Source organism: Saccopteryx leptura, chromosome 3 (genome assembly GCF_036850995.1).
Source record: "Saccopteryx leptura isolate mSacLep1 chromosome 3, mSacLep1_pri_phased_curated, whole genome shotgun sequence".
In the NCBI taxonomy this organism is placed as follows: domain Eukaryota; kingdom Metazoa; phylum Chordata; class Mammalia; order Chiroptera; family Emballonuridae; genus Saccopteryx; species Saccopteryx leptura.
In genome coordinates, this window is record NC_089505.1 from 312,825,773 (window position 1) to 312,834,958 (window position 9,186).

At 36.7% G+C, this 9,186-nt stretch overlaps 1 pseudogene; it reads left to right on the top strand.

Moving 5' to 3' along the window:
• The first annotated feature begins 814 nt into the window (after window positions 1–814).
• Window positions 815–8,669, top strand: LOC136398010 (succinate--CoA ligase [ADP-forming] subunit beta, mitochondrial-like; annotated as a pseudogene).
• Window positions 8,670–9,186: the final 517 nt, after the last annotated feature.

A 9,186-nucleotide genomic window follows, 5' to 3' on the forward strand; every position in this document is an offset into this window, starting at 1 on the left:
TATTTAGCTCAAAATAGTTTTAAGTTACTTTTCAGACTTCTTTGACCCACATGTTTTAGGTACATTGCTTAATATCCCAATATTTGAGGCTATTGCAGCTATTTTTTTATTATTAATTTTTAGTTTAATTCTGTGTGGGTGTGGTCTGAAACACATTTTGTATTATTTCTATTGTTTAAATGTTTTACTTTTTTTGGTTATGAATGAGTTTTATCTTGATAAATGTTTCGTGTAAGCTTGAGAAAATTATTTACTCTGCTGTTTTTTGATGCAGTTGTATATTAATGTCAAGTCAATCCAGCTGATTGATAGTGTTTTTCAGGTTAATTATATCCTTAAATGTTTTCTATTGTATTGATCAATACTGAATATGTATTAAGATCTTTAATTAAAATAATAGCATTATATATTTTTTCTTGAACTTCTATCAATTGTTGCTTCATATATTTTGCCAGTCTGTTGTTGGGTGCATATACATTTCAGATTGTTTTCTGCTTCTTGTATAAAGACACTGAAGTATTCTAAGACCTTCACATGTAAGAGCAGAAATCAATAGTCTATTTTACTTCAATTTTTAACAATCCTTTTTTCCCAAGAATCTTATTCAGGAAATATCTCTCGTGATCTCAAAAAGGATAATATTAATATTTATATCAAATTACAGTTCTATGAGCACCCTTTCCAAGTGTATAAGCCCAGAAATTATTTGAAATTCTCTGAGCTCCTAGATTGATGTGTCAAAATCACCTCAAAACACCTACAGGGTGGGGTAAACATAGAAATAATACAATAAGAGTCAGGTTCAGATTCAGAAATGGCAACCTCCATATTTTATAGCTGACTGTTGGCCACTGTTACCCTTAGAAGCCATCCACCTCAATTGGTGCTGCTGGTTCTGGGAAGTTCTGGATGGTTTAACAACCCTGGAAACCAAGTACAACAGCAACAGCAAAGGAATCTCTCACTACCTAAATACATGAATATGGGATTGTTGCAGGAAACTGGAGTCACCATTTCCAAAAGACACATGGCTAAGTCACCAGCCAAAGCTTATGCCACTGCCAAAAATTTAGGTTCCAAAGATGTGATAAAGACACAGGTTTTAGCTGGTGTACCATTTGACAGTGAACTCAAAGGAAGAGTGAAGTTAGTTATCTATCCAGATGAAGCAAAAGTTGTTTTCTTGCAAATAATTGGGGAAATCTTTCTACTAAGCAAATGGGAGAAAAGGACAGAATTTGCAATCAAGTATTGGTTTGTAGATGGAACAAGATGGCAGCGGAGTAGGCAGATGCACAGACTCCCAGCTCACACCACCAAACTAGATTACAAATTAATTTAGGAACAATCAGAGTGAAAAACCAACTCTAGACTACAAGAACAGGTCTCAAAAATCAAGGAGCAAAGTAGAAGCCACACCGAGCCTGGTAGGGAGCGCTGAGGCATGGTGGGTCTCCCCTGCTTCCAGGAATGAAGTGGGGGGGAGTGAGGCTGGGCTCTCATTCCAAGGAGAAGAGCAGAAAATGTTGCTCCAAGACACTTGCCTGGGGACCTGGGAATGAAGTATGCTGAGAGGGCTGGCTTGTTTTCCAAAAGATAAGTGGGGAGAGAGACAGACAGTGGTGGGCAGAGGAATGCATGGATGATCTGAGAAGCTGACTCATCCAGTCTGGAGATGGTTATAGCTGGGGGAGGGGTTGATCCTTCTACACAGCAAAAGCCTAAAGTGATTCCAGGTGACCCATCTCAAGAAATCTCTCCAGCTCCAATCAGCGCAACAAGACACAACTGAAAACAGGAAGGGGGAGGAGGGGCAGTAACTCAGGTCTCCATGGAGATTTGAGATACACCTCCCCCTACTGAAGTGGAGAAAACACCCCGCCCCCAGAAAGTAGCTGGCAGATTAGACCTTCAGAGTCTCAGGTAACATCCACCACATTCCTGAATACAGTTTCAAATAAGCCCCCTGCTGAGATCAGTAAACAAGACTACAACCCAGGTAAGAAAACTGAGAAGGAAACAAAGAAATCAAGACTTTAAACTGGCTGTCCTAGAAAAGCCAAATCAACAGTGAATTACGAAGAACAGCTGATGCCAACCCAATTAGACCTAGAAATAACACAACTGAAAATTGGAGGCAGACAACACCAACCCTAGACTCAACCAGCTCTACAAACAACACACCCAAACACACAGACATAATGGAAAGACAGAGAAGTGCAATCCTAATTAATCAGCAAGAGAAACCTCCAGAAAATGAATGAATGATACAGAAATAACCAAACTACCAGATGCAGAGTTTAAAATAAGGATTATTAAAATGCTGAAAGATCTTAGAACAACAATGGATGGACACAATCAGCACATAAATAAAGAGATTACAAGCATCAAAAAGGACATTGAAATAATAAAGAAGAACCAGTTGGAAATGACGAATACAATATCAGAAATGAAGACTACACTAGAAGCAATTAATAGCAGGCTGGATGAAGCAGAGGATTGAATCAGCAATTTAGAAGAAAAAATAAACAAAAACACAGAAGCAGAGCAGCAAAAAAAAAAAGAGGCTGAAAAAATCTGAGGAAACTCTAAGAGAGCTCTGTGACAACTTAAAGAGAAATAACATCAGCATCATAGGGGTTCCTGAAGAAGATGAGAAAGAACAAGGAATAGAGACACAGTTCAATGAAATCAGTTGAAAACTTCCCTAAATTGATACAGAACAAAGTCACACAGGTTCAAGAAGCACAGAGAACTCCATTAAAAAGAAACCCAAAAGAAGCTACATCAAGACACATCATAATTAAAATACCAAAGCTAAGAGATAAAGAGAAAACATTAAAAGCTACTAGAGAATAAAAGGTTATCACCTACAAAGGAGCCCCCATAAGGATGATATCTGACTTCTCAGAAGAAACACTTGAGGCCAGAAGGGAATGGCAAGAAATACTCAAATGAAGAACAAGAGCCTACAACCAAGACTTCTTTTTTTTTTTTTTTTGTATTTTTCTGAAGCTGGAAACGGGGAGGCAGTCAGACAGACTCCCGCATGCGCCTGACCGGGATCCACCCAGCACACCACCAGGGCTGATGCTCTGCCCATTTGGGGTGTCGCTCCATCGTGACCAGAGCCATTCTAGCACCTGGGGCAGAGGCCAAGGAGCTATCCCCAGTGCCCGGGCCATCTTTTGCTCCAATGGAGCCTCGGCTGCAGGAGGGGAAGAGAGAGACAGAGAGGAAGGAGAGGGGGAGGGGTGGAGAAGCAGATGGGCGCCTCTCCTGTGTGCCCTGGCTGGGAATCGAACCCGGGATTTTCGCACGCCAGGCCGATGCTCTACCGCTGAGCCAACCGGCTAGGGCCAAGACTTCTTTATCCAGCAAGGCTATCATTGAAAATTGAAGGAGAAATAAAAAGCTTCCCAGACAAAAAAAAATCTTAAGAAATTCATTACAACCAAAACAATGCTACAAGAAATGTTAAGGGCCTGTTGTAAACAGAAGAAAAAGGGAAAAGAATATAGTAAAAGAGAAATAAAGCTTTAAACAATAAAATGGCAATAAACAATTACATATCAATAATAACTTTAAATGTAAATGGATTAAATGATCCAATCAAAAGACACAGGCTAGCTGCATGGATAAGAAAACAGAACACATACATATGTTGTCTACAAGAGACACACCTCGAAACAAAAGATAACATAGACGGAAGGTAAAAGGATGGAAAAAAATATTTCATGCAAATGGAAATGAATAAAAAGCTGGGGTAGCAATACTTATATCAGACAAAATGGACTTTAAATCAAAGGCTATAGTAAGAAATAAAGAAGGTCACTACATAATGATAAAGGAAGCAATACAACAGGAAGATATAACCATTATAAATATTTACACACCTACTATAGGAGCACCTAAATATATAAAGCAGATTTTGATGGATATAAAGGGCGAGAGCAACAGTAATACTATAATAGTAGGGGATTTCAATACCCCACTAACATCATTAGATAGATCCTCAAGAAAGAAAATTAACAAAGAAACAGCAGACTTAAAGATTACATTAGATCAACTGGATTTAATAGATATCTTCAGAATCTTTCACCCTAAAGCAGCATAATTACATTCTTTTCAAGAGCTCATGGTACATTCTTCAGGATAGACCACATGTTAGGGCACAAAAGCGGTCTCAACAAATTTAAGAAGATTGAAGTCAGATCAGGCACTTTCTCTGATCACAATGGCATGAAACTAGAAATCAACCACAACAGAAAAACTGAAAAATTCTCAAACACATAAAAACTAAATAACATGTTATTAAATAATGAATGGATTAACAATGAGATCAAAGAAGAAATTTTTAAAAATTCCTAAAAATGAATGATAATGAGCATATAACAACTCAAAATTTATGGGACATAGCAAAAGCAGTACTGAGAGGGAAGTTCATAGCACTACAGGCATATTTAGAGAAGCTAGAAAAAGCTCAAATAAACAACTTAACCCTGCATCTAAAAGAACTAGATAAAGAACAGCAAGTAAAGAGGTAGTAGAACGAAGGAAATAATAAATATCAGAATGGAAATAAATGACATAGAGGCTAAAGAAACAATATAGAGGATCAATGAAACCAAGACCTGGTTCTTTGAAAGGGTAAACAAGATCGATGAACCCTTAACTAGACTCACCAAGAAAAAAAGAGAGAGGACTCAAATAAATAAAATTAGAAATGAGAGTGGAGAATAACAACCAACACAACAGAAATACAAAATATTGTAAAAAATACTATGAAGAACTGTATGCCAAAAAGTAAGACAATCTAGGTGAAATGGACAAATTCCTTGAAACATATAATCTTCCAAAAATCAATAGAGAATAATCAGAAAACCTAAACAGACTGATTGCAACAAATGAGATCGAAACAGTTATCAAAAAGCTCCCAACAAAACAAAGACCTGGGCCAGATGGCTTCACAGGGAATTCTACCAAATATTCAAAGAAGAACTAACTCCTACCCTTCTCAAGCTGTTTCAAAAAATTTAAGAGGAAGGAAGACTTCCAAGCTCTTTTTATGAGGCGAGCATAATTCTGATTCCAAAACCAAGCAAAGGCAACACAAAGAGAGAAATTATTAGGCCAATATCCCAGATGAACTTAGATACTGAAATCCTCAACAAAATATTAGCAAATCGGATCCAGCAATACATGAAAAAAATCATACATCATAATCAAGTGGAATTCATTCTGGGGAGGCAAGGATGGTATAATATTTGTAAATCAATCAATGTGATTCATCACATAAACAAAAGGAAGGAGAAAAACCACATGATAATTTCAATAGATGTAGAAAAAGCATTTGATAAAATCCAGCACCCATTTATGATCAAAACTCTCAGCAAAGTGGGAATATAGGAAACGTACCTCAACATGATAAAAGCCATCTATGACCAACCCACTGCCAACATCATAATCAATGGACAAAAATTAAAAGCAATCCCCTTAAGATCAGAAAAAAGTCAGGGGTGCCCCCTTTCACCACTCTTATTCAACATAGTACTGGAAATCCTAGCTACAGCAATCAGACAAGAAGAAGAAGTACAAGGTATCCAAATTGGAAAAGAAGAAGTAAAATTATCATTATTTGCAGATTATATGATACTGTATATAGAAAACCCTAAAGTCTCAGTCAAAAAACTACTGGACCTGATAAATGAATTCAGCAAAGTGGCAGGATATAAAATTAAAACACAGAAATCAAAGGCATTTTTATACACCAACAATGAACTGTCAGAAAGAGAAATTAAGGAAACAATCCCCTTCACTACTGCAACAACAAAAAATAAAATACCTAGGAGTAAATTTAACCAAGGAGGTTAGACTTGTACTTGGAAAATTATAAAATATTAATGAAAGAAATCAAGGAAGATACAAACAAGTGGAAGCATATACTGTGCTCAGGGTTAGGAAGAATAAACATCATTAAAATGTCTGTATTACTCAAAGCAACCTATAAATTCAATGCAATACGAATTAAATACCATGACATACTTCAAAGATATAGAACACATATTCTAATAATTTATATGGAACCAAAAAAGAACACGAATAGCCTCAGCAATCTTGAAAAAGAAGAATAAAGTGGGAGGTATCACACTTCCTGATATCAAGTTATACTACAAGGCCATTGTACTTAAAACAGCTCAGTACTGGCATAAAAACAGGCATATATATCAATGGAACAGAACAGAGAACCCAGAAATAAGCCCACACCTTTATGGACAATTGATATTTGACAAAGGAGGTTTACAATGGAGTAAAGACATTTTCCTTAACAAATGGTGTTGAGAAAATTAGACAGCTACTTGCAAAAAAATGAAACTAGACCACCAACTTACACCATTCACAAAAATAAACTTAAAATGGATAAAAGACTTAAATGTAAGTCGTGAAACCATTAGCATCTTAGAAGAAAACATAGGCAGTAAGCTCACCGACATCCTTCGCAGCAATATATTTGCTGATTTATCTCCACGGGCAAGTGAAATAAAAGACAGGATAAACAAATGGCACTATATCAAACTAAAAAGCTTTTGTACAGCTAAAGACAATATGAACAGAGTAAAAAGACAAACAATACAATGGGAGAACATATTTGACAATACATCCGATAAGAGGTTAATAACCAAAATTTATAAAGAACTTGTAATACTCAACACCAGGAAGACAAACAATTCAATAAAGAAAATGGGCAAAAGAAATGAATAGACATTTCTCCAAAGAGGACATACAGATGGCCAATAGACAGATGAAAAAATGTTCAACATCACTAATCATCAGAGAAATGCAAATTAAAACCACAGTGAGATACCTTACATCAGCCAGAATGGCACTCATTAACAAAACAACACAGGATAGGTGCTGGCGAGGATGTGGAGAATGGGGAACCCTCCTGCACTGCTGGTGGGAATATAGACTGGTGCAGCCACTGTGGAAAACAGTATGGAGATTCCTCAAAAAATTAAATATTGATCCGCCCTTTGACCCAGCCATCCCCCTTTAGGAATATACATCCCTGATATTTCTAAGGTTCCCTTACCTTACAATGCTATAGAAGCATGGAGTCTTGGGGAAGTGAAAGAAGACTGACATGGCTGGGCTGTAACAATCAAGCCATTGTGTTGCCCAAATTAGACTGGAGAGAGAACACCATATCACCAACTGAAAAAAAGAAATGCACCCCATGTTTATGGCAGTATTGTTCACAGTAGCAAAGATCTGGAAACAGCCCAAGTGTCCGTCAGTGGACGAGTGGATTAAAAAGCAGTGGTACATATATACAATGGAATACTATGGGACCATGAAAAAGAAGGAAATATTACCTTTTGCAGCAACACGGATGGACCTGGAAACTATTATGTTAAGTGAAATAAGCCAGGCAGAGAAAGAAAAATATCATATGACCTCACTCATTTGAGGAACCCAAGGAACAATGAGAACTGAGGAACAGAATGGAGACAGAGGATGGATCAAAGGGAGCAGAGGAAAAGAGGACAGAGGGAAAGGGGATGATAGATGGGATAAACCTGAAGGGAAGGGAGGAGGGAGCTGTAGGTAGGGAGGTAAGGGAGATGTTGAGGGGAGTAGGGGGAGGGGGATGCTTTGGGACAACCCTAGAATCTATGTAAACACAATTAATTAATTAAATAAATATTTGATATACCTTATGGGATTAATAGAGTGTTCAAAAAAAGTATTGGTTCGTAAATGAAGATATCCTAGGAGAGAATATTACTTTGCAATAACAATGGAAAGGTTATTTTAAGGTCCTGCATTAATAGAAGTTCTCAGGGTGTTGTCAACATTGAAGATGTTGCTGCAGAGACTCCTGAAGCCATCGTTAAAGAACCTATTGATACTGTAGAAGACATCAAAAAAGAACAGGCTGCAAGGCCTGCAGAGAAGACGGGATTCCCACCTAATGTGGATTCTGCAGCAAAAAAACATAATCAAACTTTATAACATTTTTCTGAGATATGATGCAACCATTGTAGAAATAAATTCAGTGGTAGAGGAATCAGATGGAGCTGTGCTGTGAGTGGATGCAAAGGTCACTTTTGATTCTAATTCAGCTTATAACCAGAAGAAAATCTTTGATCTCCAGGACTGGACCCAGGAAGATGGAAGGGACAAAGATGCATCTAAAGCAGATATCAGCTACATTGGCTTAGACAGGAATATAGGTTGTCTAGTAAATGGTGTTTGGCTATGGCCACAATGGATATAATAAAACTTCACAGAAGGATTTTTGCCTACTTTTTGATGTTGCTGGTGGTGACACAATCCATCAAGTAACAGAAACATTTAAGCTTATTACTGCAGAAAAAATGGTACTGACTATTCTAGTCAACATTTTTGGAGGAATTATGTGGTGTGATGTTATTGCACAGGGTATAGTCATGGTAGTAGAGGACTTGGAAATTAAAATACCTATTGTGGTACAGTTACAATATATACTAGTTAATGATGCTAAAACATTCATAATGGATAGTGACCTTAAAATTCATGTTTGTGATGACTTGAAAGAAGCCACTAACATGGTTGTAAAGCTCTCTGAAATAGTGAACACTGCCCAATAAGCTCAGGTGGATGTGAAATTTTAGTTACCAATCTGATCTGAGGGTCCAGTGGATGGCTGAAGGTTTTAAACATGCTATAATTGTTTAAAAAATACTGTGTTCTATATTATTATTTTTTCTTTTCTCTTTAGTGTGTTAAGATTATAATTTCCATCTGGGCATAAAACTATTAAAAGCATTTGGTCTGCATTTAATTCTATTGTTGAATACGGGCTGTTTGTATAAAGAATGTGTAATGCAGCTATCTGGTGTCTTTTGTTACAATCTTCCTTTCCAGTGCTACAGAATGTCATTTGTGATATGCTGGTTTATTTTATTGTTGGATACAACATTCTTCATCATTATTAGTCCTATGAATAAAATAAATATGAAATAAAGCTTTATTATTTAGAATTAGAAATGTTGTATCTAATAACTAGCTTCATTAGTAGTGCAATGTATTAGAACAATGTTTTATATAAGAAGTGTTTATGTTCTACACCAAATACTTAACTAAATATATCCATCACTTTCTATAATCAAAGCTTTCAAATACTCCTCAGAATATTCTTTT